Source organism: Chiloscyllium punctatum, chromosome 39 (genome assembly GCF_047496795.1).
Source record: "Chiloscyllium punctatum isolate Juve2018m chromosome 39, sChiPun1.3, whole genome shotgun sequence".
NCBI classification, from domain to species: domain Eukaryota; kingdom Metazoa; phylum Chordata; class Chondrichthyes; order Orectolobiformes; family Hemiscylliidae; genus Chiloscyllium; species Chiloscyllium punctatum.
Window position 1 is genome coordinate 32133106 of NC_092777.1, and position 18630 is coordinate 32151735.

An 18630-nucleotide genomic window follows, 5' to 3' on the forward strand; every position below is an offset into this window, starting at 1 on the left:
TATGCATGCCCTTCCTTTCACAAGTGTGATCCTAGAATCAGACACTACTCCAAGGTCTAACCTGTAATCTAGTGAGGTTTATTTTGATGTTTTTGGTTCTGCTTAATTAAAAGCAATAGTGTTTTTCTGTTCCTTGTCTCCATGCTTTTTGTTGCAGCAGTGAGTTTGTACCAGAAGATGGCAGTAGGTTACTGAATTATCCCAGTAATCCTCTTTATAATCTGTGTTCAGATGAAATGGATATAATTTCAGGCAAGCCTGTGTTAGGGTTTTGTGGTTAACGGATTTCTGGCATTGGACTTGTTGCTACTCAGAAGTTAAGAATTATCAATTTGTTCATATGTTGTGAAATTCCGCAATATCATTTGGAAGCTGTTGATTCTCACTTTGCAAATTGGTTCTTGTATTGAAGGTAAATCCTTCCTTTTTTGCTACTTTTGGGACATGAATGCTGCTGGCTGGCTTTCATTTCTCACCTATCCCTAGTTCTCCTTGAGTAGGTGGTGATGAGCTGCATTCTTGAACGGCTGCAGTCAGTGCACTATAGGTAATCCACAATGCCATTGAGGAGAGAATTGAGAATTTTGACTCTGCAACAGTGAAAGATCAGTGATTTATTTTTCCAACTCAGGATGTTGACTAACTTGGAGGGCAGTTTGCAAATGGTGCTTCTAAACATCTGCTGCCCTAGTCCTTGGAGGGAAGTGGTCATGTTTGGAAGATGCTGTCCAAGGATCTTTGAATTTCTGCAGCACATCTTGCGGACAGTATATGTTGCTAGTACTGAGCTTTGGGAGTGGATACTGTGCCAATCGAGCGAGATGTTTTGTACTGGATGGTGTCAAGCTTAGTCAGTGTTGGGGCTGTACTCATCCAGGCAAATGGGGAGTCTTCATCATACTCTGACTTGTGCCTTGTAGATTGTGGACAAGCAATAGGGAGTCAGGACTGTAGTTACTCACCATGATATTCTTTGCTCTTGTAACTATAAGTAGTGGGTCCAGTTGGGTTTCTGGTCAACTGTAACCCCAGGATGTTAGTGGGGCATTCAGTGATGGCAGCATTGAACGTAAAGGGCCAGTGGTCAGGTTGTCTCTTACTGGAGATGGTTATTGCCTGGTACTTGTGTGGTACAAATGTTACTTGCCACTTGTCAGCCCAAGCCTGGATGTTGTCCAAATATTATTGGATTTGAACCTGAACTGCTTCAGTCTGAGGAGACATCAGAGGAGATACAAATGGTGCTGCCAGTCTTGCAATAAATGGCAAGCATTCTCATTTCTTACTAAGGGAGGGGAAAGTCGTTGAAGCAGCTAAAGATACTTGGGTTGAGGGCAGTCATGAGGAACTTTTGCAGAGAGATCCTGGGGCTGAGATGACTGATATCGAACAACCACCACCATCTTCCAGGTGCCAGGTATGACTCCAACCAGTGGAAAGTTTGCCCCCCCTCCCCTGCCTCCCGATACCCATTGATACCAATTTTGAGTGGAATCTTTATGCTGCACTTTGTTGAATGCAACCTTAATGTCAAGAGCTGTCAGTTCACCTTTGGAATTCCACTCTTTTGTCCATGTTTGAACCAAGGCTGTAATGAGGTCAGGAGCTGTGTGGCCCTGCCAGAATCCAGCTGGGAGACGGTGCGCAGTTGTCACCTTGTTTTTAGGGTATGCCTAGTGCTGCTCCTGGCAAACCATCCTGCATTCTTCTTTGAACTTGTGCTGATGCTCGGCTTGTTGGTAAAAGTTGTGGGGGATATGTTGGGTCCTGCTTGATTTAGTATTGTTGATGGCACTTTCCACCACTGTACTGATCGGCAGTAGACTGGGGTGGTGATTACTAGTTTTATGTTGTAGTTTTATTCTAGTCTTTGGTGAGTGGCACGTACTGGAGTACTTGTCTTCAGTACTATTTCAGAATTTTGTCAAGGCCCATAACCTCTGTAGGATGCAGTGTTTCCAACCATTTTTTGATATCTGGTGGAATGAATTGAACTGGCTGAAGGCTCATCTGTATGATGCAGGGGACCACTGGAGAATGCTGAGATGGATTATCCACTCAGCATGTCAGTCTGAAGATTGCTGTGAATGCTTCAGCCTTATGCACTTTTGTACTTTTGGTGTTGGGCTCATCTATCATAGAGGATGGGGATATTTGTGGCTCTTTCTCCTCCTGAGTTTGTTTTCCACCTTTCATGACTAGATATGGCAGGACTGCAGAGCTGAGATCTGATCTGTTGGTTAGCCCTGTGTCTGAATTGCTGTTTATGTTTGACCAGGTTGACATGCCATTTTAGGTCTGGTGCTGCTCCTAGCATGTCCTCCTGCACTCTGCATTGAACCAGGATTGGTTTCCCTGGTTTGATGGTAATAATTCAGTTGGGATATGTTGCGTCATGAGGTTGCAAATTGTGCTGCTGTTGATGGTCTTCCATGTTTCATGGATGCCCAGTCTTGAGTTGCTAGATGTATGAAGTCTGTCCCATTTACAACAGTGATAGTGCCACACAACACAATGGATGGCACTCTGAGGTAAGGCCTTGTCTCCACCAGAATTGTGTGGTTGTCACTGTGTCACAGACTCATGCATCTGCAGCCATTGGATTGGTAAAGATGAGGTCCAGTATATTTTTCCTTCCTGTTAGCTCCCTCTCCAACTGTTGCAGACCCAGTCTAGCACATGTGACTTTAGTTCTGTTAATTTCAGGATAGCTAGGAGTGGGCACCAACTCTTTAGTGGCTTTCCCCCCTCGCTGTTGCGATATGAGACCTATCTATCAGACAGCACAAATCAATGTCATTTTTGTTCACAACGTTTAAGCATTCAACTTGCCTGTTGCCTTGATACCATGGCTGACAGTTTTGCTTTAGTGAACCTTCTATTTTGGCTGGAGTGAAGATGTTATGTAGAACTGTTGCAGATTCTTAATCTGTAACACTGTGCTGGAGACAGTATTGGTTTCTTTCCAAAGTATGTATTTCCACAGTTATACCATTCTTGGTGTGCAGTTCTGAAGTTTGGAAAGCCAAAGGCATAGACAAGGAATCTAAGATGGTGTTTTTTTTCTTTTATAAAAGTGGACTAAAATCCACTTGGACTGTTTTTAAACCAGCCATTTACAAGGATGTTGGCATGTTTAGAAAGCAAGGAGCTTTATTCCTAATATGAATTTTGCTGGTGTAGCGGAGTGTCTTTAACTGTGTAATTGTTTGCAAGTGAAGCTGATTTGGTTTGTGGGTTAGGGACCAAGTATCAATGGCAGTGGTCCCCTGCACATTGTCTGCTTATGTACACTGTCTCATTTATTCCCTTTTGGTTCAGGAAACTTGGCAAGTTGTTTTCAGTCCCTGTGTGGGAGACAGAACAAATCCAAAAATTACATCTTACGATTGTGTTTAGGTAGTTGCTTGGTTGTTCAGGTAAGTTTGCATGTGCTGTGGAAGATTTGTACCAGAAGATGGCATTGCAGTTGTGAATTCTTCCTGCTGCTGCCTTTTCAGTGTGATATGGGATTTTATTCAGTTCAACACACTCTCTCTCTAGTCAGGCCTTCAGTAAGGACGCTTGCCAACAGTCTGAGGGGAGAGCCAACAGAAGGTGAGGGGGGGTCTAAAGAGGGTGTACCTGACAGTCTCTTAGTGCAACATAAGAGAGGAAAACTAAGGGAGTGACAGCATGAACAGGGTTGGGGGCTGGTGGGAACATCATATTACTGGCAGTTGATGGGTTGTGTGCTGCCTTGAGGTAGCTAGTTTGCTCTTGTCTTGATCTCTTTTTAACTGTCTTATTTCAATGCTAGTTAGTTTTTGTTAAGCAGGGCTTAGCATGGTGGGCAGTCTGGTGCACCCTGTTCCCAGCTGATTGTATTTGACTATCTTAAGCCTTTTGCATCACCTTTGAAACATTTCTGCGAGTCCGTGTCATCTTGCACTAGTTGAGTGATGGGAGTAGAATGTAGCTGTCTTTGTAACAGTCAACCTCAATACTGTCCAGTAGGGAAGTTTTGGCTTTTGTTGAAGGTGTAGAATGTGTGAATTTGAGGTGTCTATAACAGACCATTTTGTATGCAAATATTTTTGTTTTTCTTGTTTTTCCACTTGGCAAGACCTCTGAGGATGGCCCACTGTTGATGCACCCTAATTTTTAGGGGCAGATAGTTTGCACTGTCAATTCATTGGCCAATGACCATGGGGTAGCTGCTCAGGATGTCAGATGACTGTTGTCCCATTGTTCACTTGCACTTGTTAGTATGCATTCCTTGCAAGGACAAAAGCTAATTATTTTGAAAAACTTACTCTAGTGTGGTGCTTGTTATGTTTAGCTTGCTCTGGTAAAGGGCTAGTTAATACTGCAACTGTTTTGAATGAGGTTTTGGGTGGCACAACAAGTGCTAACAACCAGATCCTGAAAGCATTGTTGGAAATTGGGCTTCCTTTTAAAACAGTCAATAACCTGGTGAGCAACAGTGGGCTTGACTATCTAAGAAAAGATCCAATGCGAAACCTCTTTTTTGCCAGAAGTTGTTCAAATGAATTTTAACTTGCCATTATGTGCAATTGGGTGCAAAACTGTCTTCAAAATGTGCCTGTGAAACCTGGAAAACCCATTTCTGATACCTCGAACATGCTATATAGTCAGCCCTACATATGGAAGATCTGCCACACAGTGGATGGATTTCTGTATGACACCAGCATCCTTCAGGAACAAAGTATTCTGAAGGTGTAGGTTAACACACTGTGCATCATCCGCACTCGATGGGCCACTGCATCAGCATATCAAATATTTATTTTCAATATGGAAAAACTAGCCTTGATGAAACTGGTTACCAGTTGCACACTGCCATATTTTGTTTCCAAGTAAATAGATTACAAATAACATCTAGTTCATCGTTGAAAAGATCAATGCATGATCAAAATACCCAATTTAAGGATTCACCTTTTGTGCTAAGCAACTATTGATGGCACAGTTTTATGCAGTGACAATGCAAGTATTGCATTGAAATCAGTAGCTTCCACAGTCAAGTACCACTTTGCATGCTACAACTGTGAAGAATTGACCTCTCTGGAGCCACCATGCAATCACCTCTCTCTCTGTACATAGAATGATGTTCAAATATTAACTGTTTCTTAGTGTCAGCTGGTAAAGAAACTATTGAAGTTTACAGTGCAGGAGGAGACCATTGAATTCATTGTCTTGTTTGTTTGAGCAATTCAAAATAATTGGATTACCCTGTATGTTCCTATGTTGAAACTAATCTCATTCTTTTTGGATGCAACTGGCTCTGCTTCAGTCGTCTTTGTTCTATCAACTGCAACTCCCTTGACCTTTGGTCATTATGTTTGCAGTTTCCATTGGCTGCTAACCAGAGAAACTAGTCTTTCTTTAACCAACTGTATCATAGTCTTCAACATGAGTTCTAAAATCTCAAGCCTCTTGTGGGCCTTTTGATCCATTTGCAGGTAGTCCTGACATAACCGGTTCTTTTTTTTGGAGTCACAGTATCTCCTTTCTAGTGTTGCTTTGATAAATGTGCACTCCTTTTTAACATGAATATTTTGGCTATAATTGGATAGCCATAATTTTGCTTTGTCTTTCAACTATAGTCTAACTGTTTTTGGAATAGATGTATTGCTTCTGTGCTGATGTTTTGAGATGTGGGCAGAAAATGCAGGTTTTATCGCTTCTTTAAATAGTCTCCTAAAGTTCTTCCAGTCCTGGTTGTCTTTGATCCTGAGAATAGTTCAGAATTGACAAATTTCTTTCCATTGGTTTTTGTTTCCTTGTGAAATAGACTCTCAAACATTCTGCTACATGTTTTGTGTCTCCTCTCTAGACATAGGTCAAAACACAATTTACTGATTACAGACTCATTGTTTGTTTGCTTCACACTGCTATTATGCTGTTTGCAAACTAAAGTGATTTGGACTGGAACACAATGTATTTTGGATCAATTTTAACCTTTTTTTTGGTGATGTTGATCAAGTGTCTTAGGTGCTTGCCTATCTTTGCAAAGTGCCATGCATTACCTATGCAGTAAATTTATTTCCTGCTGCAGGAACAGGCTGAAAATGAGGGCAATATGTCAAATTTTTTTCTTCCGTTTGTGATAGGTGTATGTGGCAAAGTTTGTTATTTAGGTCCCTCCTCTTTTTCAAAATCTTCCCCTCCTGCTAAATCTATGCTAGGATGAGCGCAGAATACTGGACAACCCCCAGCCCAGGGAAAAGACTTTGTCTATTTACCCTATCCAAGCCCCTCATTTTATAAACCTCTGTAAGATCACCCCTCAGTCTCCAATGCTCCAGGGAAAACAGCCCCAGCATCTCCCAATATCGCAAGCCCTCTAAGCTTTGTAAATCTTTTCAGTATCCTCTCAGGTTTAACAACACCCTTCTTGTGGGAGGAAGAGCAGAATTGAACATAGTATTCCAAAAATGTCCTGTGATCGCTCAACATGACCTCTCATTCCTATACTCATCAAGGCTCTGATGAGCAAAGGCAAGCAGACCAAATGATGCTGTCCCCATGTTGTCTACCTGAGACTCTACTTTCAAGGAGCTATGAGCCTGCACTCCAGCATTTGCAATCCTCACTTTCTCAGAGTTGTTTTTAACCTACTGCGAATCCTCTTGCAATGATGCCTTCCTTGAAGAAGCTGTCCTCCTCCCTCTAAAGGATCTCCAGTGAGTCCCCCTCTCACTGCACCCCCCAGGTAATCTCCTCTGCCCTGAAGCTCTTCAGCCACATCCTCAAACAGACTCGCTATCGCAGCCACATCTCCTTCCTCAGCACCTGTCTACGGAACCGACTGACCCCGCATGGACTCCGGACTACATTCAGACCAACAAAATTTGGACCCAACCAGTACTTACAGCAAATCTGAAGCCTCCAGCAACAGACCTCCCTCCAGATCCTCCACTCCACACTTGCAGCCATGTGCTGCTACCTTCATTCCCTTCAGTCAACCCTACCCCAGCTCAGGACAGCTACCTACCCCAGCTGTAAAGGACCTCTACTGTTCTTCATACACTAAACAAACAGTTCTTCCTAGCCATATCAGAAATTAAAGATACTAAGTACCAAAAACTTTCATGTACTTACCCCCACACTCAGGATTCCTCAACCATTCCAGAATGTTCCATCGGCCTCCGGAAGCGCTCCGGTGCCACTAACCACCGTGGCTGCTGCAGCAACCGCTGCCTCAAACAATTACCTCACATCTGCTCCCTGATTGCTGCCCAGACAACTGCCTCCATGATCGCCAGGAAGACCATTGCCGACAGATTCGCAGCCTCCGTGGGGTCCACAACCACTGGGAACAACACCGTTTCTGCATTGCTGCAGCCACTTCCATCCCCGGAGTTGCTGTCGCCACATCTACTTCCGCCCCTAGTGACGTCACTCCACCTGCATAACTATCTTGCCACAGGCGTCCCCGCCCCCGCCCCCACACTGGGTCCCAGCTGCCAGCTCTGCCGCATTTTCACCATCCCTCCAGACCTCCCCCTCTGAGGATGAAGATCAGTCCTCAGCAGAGGCCTCACCTTCATCCCCCTACACTCCCGGATTAATGAATTCAACACGTGGCAAGACATCGAGCATTTCTTCGCCTCTGCGCCTACTTCAACCAGGACTCCCACCCACCCTCTGACAACCCCTTCTCCCACCTCCAACACACCACATCCACCTGGAGGCCTCTTACCTGCCCTCTATCTCTTCATAGCTAACCTGTCCACCACTCTCACCCACTCCAACCTCTCCACCCTCGCAACGTGCATCCCTCTGCTCCAACCCCGACCTCGCCATTAAACCAGCAGACAAGGGAGGCGCGGTGGTAGTTTGGCACACCGATCTTTATATTGCTGAGGCTAAACGCCAGATCATAGACACCACTTCCTACTGCCCCCTTGACCATGACCCCACCTCTGACCACCAAACCATCATCTCCCAGACCATCCATAACGTCATCACCTCAGGGGATCTCCCATCCACCACCTCCAACCTCATAGTCCCACAATCCTGCACCGCCTGTTTCTACCTCCTGCCCAAAATCCACAAACCTGACTGCCCCGGCCAACCCATTGTCTCAGCCTGCTTCTGCCCCACCAAACTCCTTTCTGCATACCTCGACCCGGTCCTGTCCCCCCTTAGTCCAAGAACTCCCCACCTATGTTTGGGACACCACCCACGCCCTCCACCTCCTCCATGATTTTCGCTTCCCTGGCCCCCAACGCCTTGCCTTCACCAAGGACATCCAGTCCCTATACACCTCCACCCCCATCCCCCAATCACGAAGGCCTCAAAGCCCTCCGCTTCTTCCTTTCCCACTGACCCAACCTGTACCCTTCCACTGACACCCTTCTTCGACTGACTGAACTGGTCCTCACTCTGTACAACTTCTTCCAATCCTCCCACTTCCTTCAAACCAAAGGAGTAGCCATGGGCCCCAACTATGCCTGCCTCTTCGTCGGATATTTGGAACAGTCCATATTCCTCAGTCACACTGGCACCACCCCCACCTTTTTTCCTCTGCTACATCGATGACTATTGGCGCTACCTCATGCTCCCACAAGGAGGTTGAACAGTTCATCCACTTTACTAACACCTCCCATCCCAACCTCATTTACCTGGACCGTCTTGGGCTCCTCCCTCCCCTTCCTAGACCTCTCCATTTCTATCTCGGGCGACTGACTCAACATGGACATTTAGTATAAACTGACCGACTCTCACAGCTACCTAAATTACACCTCTTCCCACCCTGCCCCCTGTAAAAACACCATCCCATATTCCCAATTCCTTTTGCCTTCGCATCTGCTCCCAAGTGGACCAATTCCAATACCGAACAACCCAGATGGTGGCCTCCTTCAAAGACTGCAATTTCCCCTCAGACATGGTTGACAATGCTCTCCACCGCATCTCCTCCACGCCGCATTCTTGAACCCCGCTCCTCCAGTCACCACCAGGACAGAACCCCACTGGTCCTCACCACCCCACCAACCTCCAGATACATCGTGTCATCCTTCATATCTGCCACCTCCAAATAGACCCCACCACCAAGGATATATTTCCCTCCCCACCCCATCAGCGTTCTGGGAAGACCACTCCCTCCGTGACTCCCTCGTCAGGTCCACACTCCCCACTAACCCAACCTCTACTCCCGGCACCTTCCCCTGCAACCGCAAGAAATGCAAAACTTGTGCCCACACCTTCCCCCCCCCCCCCTCACTTCCCTCCAAGGGATCCTTCCATATCCGTCACAAATTCACCTGCACCTCCACACTCCATTTGCTGCATCCAATGTGGCCTCCTCGACATTGGGGAGACAGGCCGCCGACTTGCGGAATGTTTCAGAGAACACCTCTGGGACACCCGCACCAACCAACCCAACCATCCGCGGCTGAACATTTTAACTCTCCCTCCCACTCAGCCAAGGGCATGCAGGTCCTTGGCCGCCTCCATCACCAGACCATGGCAATATGACACCTGGAGGAAAAGTACCTCATCTTCCGCCTAGGAACCCTCCAACCACAAGGGATGAATGCAGATTTCTCCAGCTTTCTCATTCCCCTTCCTTTCTCTCTTTCCCCCCACCCCCACCTTTTTTCTCAGACTCAGCACTGCCTTCTTGACCCGCAATCTTCTTCCCGCCCTCTCTGGCCTATCACCCTCACCTCTAACCTCCTTCCACCAATTGTATTCCCAACGCCCCTCCCCCGAGTCCCTCCTCACTACCTTTTATCTAAGCCTGCTTGGCGCACCCTCCTCATTCCTGAAGAAGGGCTTATGCCCGAAACGTCGATTCTCCTATTTCTTTGCGGCCTGACCTGCTGTGCTTTTTCAGCAACACATTTTTAAGCTCTGCACACCTCAGGATCTTTACATGTATGATTTGCCTTCACAAAATGCCACCATGCACATTTAAGTAAATTACATTCCATCTGCAGTTCCTTGGCCCATCTAATCAAGATCCTGTTGTAGTGAGGTAATCTTCTCTGCTGTCGGCTGTAATTTTGGTATCATCTGCAAACTTAGTAACCATACTTCCCACATTTAAATCCATATAATTTTACATAAAGTCAAAAAGTAGTGGACCCAGCACTGACCCTTGAGGCACACTGGTCACAGGCCTCCAGTTTGAAAAAACAACACTGTGACACCACTGTCTGCTACTTTGAAGCCATTTCTATATCCAAATAGCTAGCTCTCCTTTGATTCTATATGATCTAACCTTGAAATATTTAGCTGTTTATTCTTCACTTTCTGCTTCAATGTCTTTTACAGTGTAAACTTTTCAGAATGAACCATTGCACAAATCTTTTGAATTGTGATTTTATAAAGTCTTTATGTTGCACTTTTCTTGATCATTATTGAAAGGGAAATGTACATTGTGTCCTTTTAGGAATTGTAACTAGGTGGTTTGCGTTAACTAAATAGCATTTGCAAGGTAAAACAAAATGCCTTGTGTGCCAATTAGATTTGAGAATTGTATTAACTTAGCTTGATGTATGTTGGCAATTGTCTAAATTTCAGAGTCTCATCTGGGTCCACATTTTTCTTCTGATCATGTGAGATCACTTCCATCTTGGAACTGTAGAACTAGAAAATCATAGCATGCAAGAAGGCCATTCAGCCTATTGTATCTGCACTAGCTTAAGCAAACCACTCTTTAGGCACTTTGTGTCTCACCCTGCAGGTTACTGTGTATCTGCACCAGAAACGTGTTCATTTTGAATGAGTTGAGGGTTTCTACTACTGAACTGACAGTGAATTTTGAGACACTCAGGACTTTGTAGGTGAGAGAGCTTTTCCTTGTGTTCCTCTAGTGTTTGTTCCCCTAATAATCTTTTATCCACTCCCCAGTATTTGCTTTTCTTGTGCAATGGGAAACAGTTTTTTGCCTACATATTCTCTACAAGCCCCATGTCATTTTGTGAACTTCAGTTAAGTTGCCCCTTGGCCACTTCTGTTCAGAGGAAGACCAGCATCATCTATCCAATCTTTTTTGATATAATTTTCAAGGCTCGGCAGCATGCTTGTAAATTGGTGTTCTTGCTCTTTAGAGCAATTATGCCCTCTCTGTAATCTCTCCAAAACTTCAGGTGAGGTCTAATTAGTGTCCTGTACATCATTATCTGCATATTCAATGCTTCCTCCAATGAAGAAAGGCTGTCTGCCACCTCAAATACCTGTCCTGACTTGATGACATTCATGCCAGGGTTCCTTATTTTCTCTACCCCCTCAACCTCTCATTTTGTGTGTTCCATTATTTCAAGAGTGGTCCAGTAGTTCTCCAATCTACTGGAACTCTCCTAGAGTCCAGTAAGTTGTGAATATTTCGATCAAAATACAGGCTCATGCTGGCAACTTGTCTGCCTTTAGTTCTAGTAACCTTTTTACATTTTGGTGGAGTCTTTGTTTCAAGATCTTTTCTCCCATTAACATGTTGCTTGTCTGTTATCTTTGGAGTGTTTATAGTGTTCTCCATCAGAAAGACCCAATACGACATATTGGGTTAAATTGTTTGCTATTTCCCTGTTATCAGTTTCCTTTCCACAATGTGTTGACTGTCCATTCTGTGTTCACTGAGCTAATTTTTGATCCCAATTAATGCATTCCCCTGTATTCTGCATGCTTTTTTTTTCCTGACTGGCCTGCAATTGGCATCCTTGTCAAATGGATTAGTGGTGCTGGAAGAGCACAGCAGTTCAGGCAGCATCCAAGTAGCTTTGAAATCGACGTTTCAGGCAAAAGCCCTTCATCAGGAATAAAGGCAGTGAGCCTGAAGCGTGGAGAGATAAGCTCGGGGAGGGTGGGGACCAATCAACCACACCGCCCCGTGGCCCAACATTTCAACTCCCCCTCCCACTCTGCCGAGGACATGGAGGTCCGGGGCCTCCTTCAGCGCCGCTCCCTCACCACCAGACGCCTGGAGGAAGAACACCTCATCTTCCGCCTCGGAACACTTCAACCCCAGGGCATCAATGTGGACTTCAGCAGTTTCCTCATTTTCCCCTTCCCCCACCTCACCCTAGTTCTAAATTTCCAGCTCAGTAACTGTACCCATGAGTCGTCCTACCTGCCTATCTTCTTTTCCACCTATCCACTCCACCCTCTTCTCCTTGACCTATCACCTTTATCCCCTCCCCCACTCACCCATTGTACTCTATGCTACTTTCTCCCCACCCCCACCCTCCTCTAGCTTATCTGTCCACGCTTCAGGTTCACTGCCTTTATTCCTGATGAAGGGCTTTTGCCTGAAATGTCGATTTTGAAGCTCCTTGGATGCTGCCTGAACTGCTGTGCTCTTCCAGCACCACTAATCCAGAATCTGGTTTCCAGCATCTGCAGTCATGTTTTTACAGCCTTGTCAAATGCCTAACTAGCCAAGATCAGTGGTGACATCCACTGCACTACCCTCACCAACCCGACTTGTCACTTTGTCAGAAAGTTCAATTACATTAGACACTGCCCTCTCTTAAAACAACCTTCCTGATTTAAACCATGCCTTTTCAAATAATAGTGAAAATTAGCTCAAGTAGTTGCAGTAATTTGTCCTCCACCTAAGGTCAGACTGACTGGCCTCTAATTCTTTTGGCATATCTCTGTTTTCTTTTTCAATAATGCTGAACATTGAGACCTCAAATCCTAGCTACTCTACCCATATTTAGTGAGGATTAGAAAATACTTATTGAAGCATCTGTTATTTCCTCTTTGGCTTCATTTAACAACCAGGATATAATTCCTCTGGCCCTAGTGACTTAACTCACTCAAAGGTGGTTTGTCCTTCCTGTACTTAACCACCTTCCTGCACTTATTGACCTAATGTTTGGGGCTCCTTCTGTGTACCATCCCTCTCCTTTGTGCATATGGAGACCAACAATTCATAAGAACCCTGTCCACATTTTCATCTGTACAAGTTGCAGCATATGTTTGGGCTAACCCTTACCTTTGTCGTATTAGATCTTAATGAAAAAACATCATTGGATTTTCTTTTTAATTTTACCAGTCAATTTTTTTCTATATCTTTTGGCTTTTTGTCCTTTTTTAACATCACCACCCCCTGTGTATCTCTCTCCTAAACTACTTATTACTTTTACTTGATTTGCCTGAGCTCAGTTTTTTGTCTGCTTTTATGCTTGCCCTACCTACGTTTGCGTAATTAGGAGCTATAGATTTGGCAGTACCTTTTGGTGGGGACATTGTCCACATGATGCTGATAAAACCTTGCTTTTGAATACTACCCACTAATTAGCCACTGACAGGAACAAAGAACCCTTTAGTCCACCAAGACTGTGCTGACAAGTGACTCCTTTCAAAATGATGTCTTTTGCGGTTAAGCTGTCTGTATCCCTCTGCTCCCTGCCTATTCATATTTCTGCCAAATGCCTCACTAAATGTTGTTGTATTTGTCTTCTCTGCCATCTCTGACAGCAGTTTCAGGCACTAACCACCCCTTCTGTTTTTTTTTAAAAAATTGCCTTTTGTTTTACCTCTTTTTTTTTTTTTTTTTTACTTTCAAACTGTCTTCTAGTAAGTGACATTTCTACTCTCAAGTGAAAAAGACTCTATCGATGTTCTATCAATGTCTCCATTTTGTAAACTTATCAGGTTGCCCTTCATCCTTTTCAGATCAAGTGAGAACCAAAGCTTGCCCAATATCTCATAGCTAATACCCTCCAAATCAGGCAACACCTTGGTAAACATTTTCTGTACTCTCTTCAAAGCCTCCCAAGACTGATAACATGGCAACCAGAACTATCCACTCTTCCAAATGTGGTTTAACTGAAGCTCTGTACAGCTGCAACAAGGTTTCCCAATATTTATACTCTGCTCCAATAACTGCTGGCAAGCACACTATATTTCACCTGACCACCTTATCCACTTGCGTTGCCACTTTTGGGGAACTGAGGGCCTGTATACAGATTGTCCAGTATGTTTATGCGTGTAAGAGTTTTGTAATTTTACTGTACAATATACCTCTGTCCCGCATTAGACCTTCTGAAATGCTTCACCTTGCATTTGTCCAGTTGAACTCCATCTACCATTTTCTCCTCCAAATCTTGAGTCTATCTATATACTGTTGTATCCTTTGGCAATTCTCATTATCCACTGCTCCCCCAATCTTCACAAATGCCTAAATCAGGCCACCTACCTTTTTTTTTCTTCAAATCTTTTACAAAAATTACAAACAATGTATTTCAACACTGATCCCTTCAGAATACCATTGGTCATGGATCTCCAATTGGAATAGCTACCTTCCTACTTTACTATGTTCTCTGTCTAAGCCAATCCTGTAACCATGTTAGCAGTTCACTTGTATGACTTCATCTTTTGTATCAGTCTTCCATGATGGACCTTGTCAAAGGCCTTGCTAAAGGCTATACAGACAACATCTTACCAGCCTGCCCTCAATCATCTTTGTCACTTCTCCAAAAAGCTCAGTCAAGTGTCAGGCATGACATTTCCTGCACAAAGCCACTGTGCCTATTGCTAATGAATGTATCCTATCTCTAAGAATCTTCAATAATTGCCTTAGCAGTGAAGACTAACTGGCCTGTAATTTCCTAGGTTATTCCAGTTGCCCTTAAACCAAGGAACAATGTTAACTGTTCTCCACTCCACTGGGACCCCACCTGTGACTAAAAAGGATACAAAGAAAGATTTCCAACAAGGCCCCAGCAATTTCCTCAGCTGCCTCTCTTCAGATTCTGGGAACTTGCTTATCGGAATTCTTTTAAACAGCCAATCCACTTTTTTTTTTTTTGTTTTGATATGCTAGAGAATATTGACGTACTCCTCCCAAAGCTCACTATCCTTGTCTTTTGTGAATACTAATATCAAATGTTGGTTAAGAACTTCACCTAATTTCCCTGGCTCCTTTTTGTCCTTGAGTGGACCAATCCTTTTCCTAGCTACCTTCTTGCTGTTAGTCTAAAAAATGCTGTGGGATTTTCCTTAATCCTGTATACCAAATATGTTTCGTTGCCTCTTTGACCTTTCATTGCGGTCTTTGTATTCCTTTTGAGGGCTCTGTGTTCAGTTTCCTAAATCTTGTGTTTCCTTTTTTGACTAAACCTTCAATTGTTATCCAAGGAATGTTGTCATCCTTTTCTTTCACTTTCACGAAAACATGCTGTCCTGAACTCCAATTAACTTGGTTTATAAAATTCCCACATGCCGGCTGTGGATTTACTGTCAAAGCAGTCCCAATCTACGTTAGAGTTCCCAGCTAATACTGTTGTAGTTAGCCTTGCCCCAATTTCCTTCTTTCACCTGAAGGCTCCTAAGTTAAAACTTGGGGATTATGGTCACTGTTGATGAAACATTCCCCATCTGCAACTTCGATTACTTGGCCAGCGCATTGCCCAATATCAGGCATAGTATGGCCCCTTTCTCAGTTGGGCTGCTTACATTTTTTTCAAAAGGCTGTCCTGGACACTCCTAACAACCACTTCCTCCACCTCACTAAGCCCTGGCATGAATTGAGTCACTCCTATATTAGGGGAAATCACCCACCTTATTGTTTTTTTTCACAATGTGTCCACATCTGTTCCTCCATCACCTGCTAGCTGTTGGGAGGCCTGTAGTACAATCTCAATGGATTGCATCCTTTCTACTCCTGAGCTCTACCCAGATGATCTTGTTGGATGAGCCCTCTCAGGTACCCTCAGTACAATTGTGATATTCTTCCTTATGAGTGACACAACTTCCCCATCTGTTTTATATTCCTCTCTATTGCACCAGAAACGTGAAACTGTTCAAAACAAAAAGCTGAAACAACTACTCAGACCATATTCAGCTTCTCAGTTTGTTCTTCCTCATTTTACTGGCCCGAGACCCGGATTCCTTGGTTATTTTGCTGTGGTTCCTGTGTCCTGTCACAGAGTGGCATTAGCAAACCTCCCTGCCAGAATATTGATGCCCTTCCAGTTTAGGTGCACCCCTTCCTCCTTGTACATCCCTGTCCCAGAATGATCCTCATAGCTGAAACCATCCCTCTACACCAAATCCTATTCCTAGCCTTGCTGACACTCTGCACAGGAAATACTCCCAATTTTACAGCTCTCTAAGTCCAGTTTTTAACAATCCTACCTAACTTCCTGAACTCCCTTTTTGTAGGACCTAGTCTATCTTCCTGCCAATGTTGTTGTTACTAATATGGACAAGAATCTTTGGCTGTTGTCCTTTTTCCCCTTTCAGAATATCCTGTGCTCAAACATCCTTTACCTTGACACCAGGGAGACAATACACAATCCTGGAGTCTCTCCACCAAAAACTCCTGTCTGTGCACCTGACTATATAGCGTCTTATCCCTGACTGCTCATCTGTGCTTCAACAGTGCCAGTCTTGGTGCCACTGATCTGGTTGCTGCTGCTTTCTCTTGAGGCATTCTCTTGAGAGGCGATGTAAATGGCTGACAATGCAACTTCATACCTTTCAGTGGGCGGCATGGTAGCACAGTGGTTAGCACTGCTGCCTCACAGCGCCAGAGACCCGGGTTCAATTCCCGCCTCAGGCGACTGACTGTGTGGAGTTTGCACGTTCTCCCCGTGTCTGCGTGGGTTTCCTCCGGGTGCTCCGGTTTCCTCCCACAGTCCAAAGATGTGCAGGTCAGGTGAATTGGCCATGCTAAATTGCCCGTAGTGTTAGGTAAGGGCAATCTATAGATATAGATGTAGGGGTATAGGTAGGTTACGCTTTGGTGGGGCGGTGTGGACTTGTTGGGCTGAAGGGCCTGTTTCCACACTGTAAGTAATCTAATCTAATCTCAACCTTTCCTGGTATTTCCCCACTCGGCTAGTTGCCTGATCTCCTGCATCCCAAAAGCCAATTCAGATATGGAAATTTGAAGAACTTCCTGTAATATTCAGGCTGTATTTCTTTTTTTTTGTAGACACTCCAATCAGTCTTAGGAGCTTGTTCTGCTATGATTTTTTTAAAATTCAATCATTTCTCAAATTAGGTGGTTTGCTAGGCTATTTCAGATCAATTTACCTAAAATGTGAGACTTTGTGGGTTGTATAACCTAATTGTATTAAATGAATTCGCTCTTAAGTTAAGGTGCATGGGCATCTTTGAGATGTGGTGAACCAAGAAATAATCGAGCAGTGTTGGATCTTGTGATAACTGTTGGGGAGTGGCGCAAGTTTGACATTATTTTTCCTTTTGGTGAGAATTTGAACCAAAATAAATTTTTGTCTGCACAAAATGAATTATTTCTTGTTTTCTTTTCATGAAAATGAACAAACAAGTGGACAAGAACCACCAATCCATTTAGATTGTCTCATGCGTCTATAACATTGTACGCCGGAATGCAACCTGTCCAAAACCATTGCATCTCTAACAAGACTAAAAATCCAGATTCATTTGAAGAAATTTACAAGATTCCAGTCTGGACTTTGTGTCCAGTCCTTCAAGAGATTCAACAAATTGGGGGTGTACAACATGCTTAGCTAGTTTTGAAATCATTGTAGCATATGAGGCAGCCATTTTGGCCTCTTGAAACCTGCTCCAGAAATCTTTTTCTCTGAAGAAAATGTAACTTTTATCTCCAACCTACTTGATTTGAATATTTATTTGTAAGGTTAAGCCTGGTTTTTTTTGAGTATTTCTGAAATTATTACCAAACATGCATGTGTTTTTCTTCCTTCTATTTAAACTCCAGTCAAGCCATGTCTTAAAACAGGCATTGTTTACTGAGCCCTTGTGTGTATTTAATGTGCCCTTGTAATCATTACAGTTAAGAAGAGACCCTTCAGTGCATTGAGTCTGTATATTAAAAATTATGCTTAGTAGTCTAAGTTCTGAAACTACAAGTGCTCATCCAAGTAGTTTCAAAAAGCTGTGGTTTCCAATAACTATCCTCCCAAGCAGTGCATTCCCAAAGTAATTCCACCCAAACCACCTCTGGGTGAAAAAAGGTTTTGCTCAAGTTTTCTCCTGTCTTTCACTCAAATTGATTGCTTTTATTAGTACTTTTGAGGGGAACAGATGCTTTTTATTCATTCTGTCCATGTTCCTCAAAACCTCACTGTTGCCTTCCAGATAAACTTATTAAAACTTATGCAGAGAATTCTACAGGGAACAGGTGCTTTCCCCCTCACTATTGTGCTGGCTTTTTTATTCTCCTGTAAAGTGTACTATGTTTGCCTTAATGTGCCTATCCAAGAGTCATTTAAATGTCCCTAATGTGTCTGACTCAACTACCACTGCCGGCAGTGGATTTCACACACACCTCTGTGAAAAGAACCTACCCCTGACATCTCCCCTTAAGTTTCTTCCAATTACCTTAAAATTATGACCTGTCATGATAGACATGTCCACCCTGGCAAAAAGTCTCTGGCTATCCACTATCTATGACTCTCATCATCTTGTACACCTCTGTCAAGTCACCTCTCATCCTTCTTTCTCTCCAATGAGAAAAGCCTGAGCTCCTTCAACCTTTCTTCACAAGGCGTACCTTCTAGTCCAGGCAGCATCCTGGTAAATCTGCTCTGCATCCTCTCTCGAGCTTGCACATCCTGCCTATAATGAGGTGGCCAAAACTGAACATGTTAGACCACACTTGGAATACCCAGGACTCTTAAACTCAACCCCTCTGCTAATGAAAGCCAATACACCATATGCCGC

At 43.9% G+C, this 18630-nt stretch overlaps 1 protein-coding gene across 3 annotated transcripts in view; it reads left to right on the top strand.

Moving 5' to 3' along the window:
- Positions 1 to 18630, top strand: part of tmem104 (transmembrane protein 104) — a 225330-nt gene that overhangs the window by 19929 nt on the left and 186771 nt on the right. The window contains exon 1 of one of the 3 annotated variants that reach the window (XM_072558409.1): positions 3549 to 3597. The exons of the other annotated variants lie outside the window; for them this stretch is intronic. The gene's annotated coding sequence lies outside the window, so the exon portion shown is untranslated. Of the gene's footprint in view, positions 1 to 3548; positions 3598 to 18630 lie in introns of those variants that run through there. 3 annotated transcript variants of the gene reach the window in all.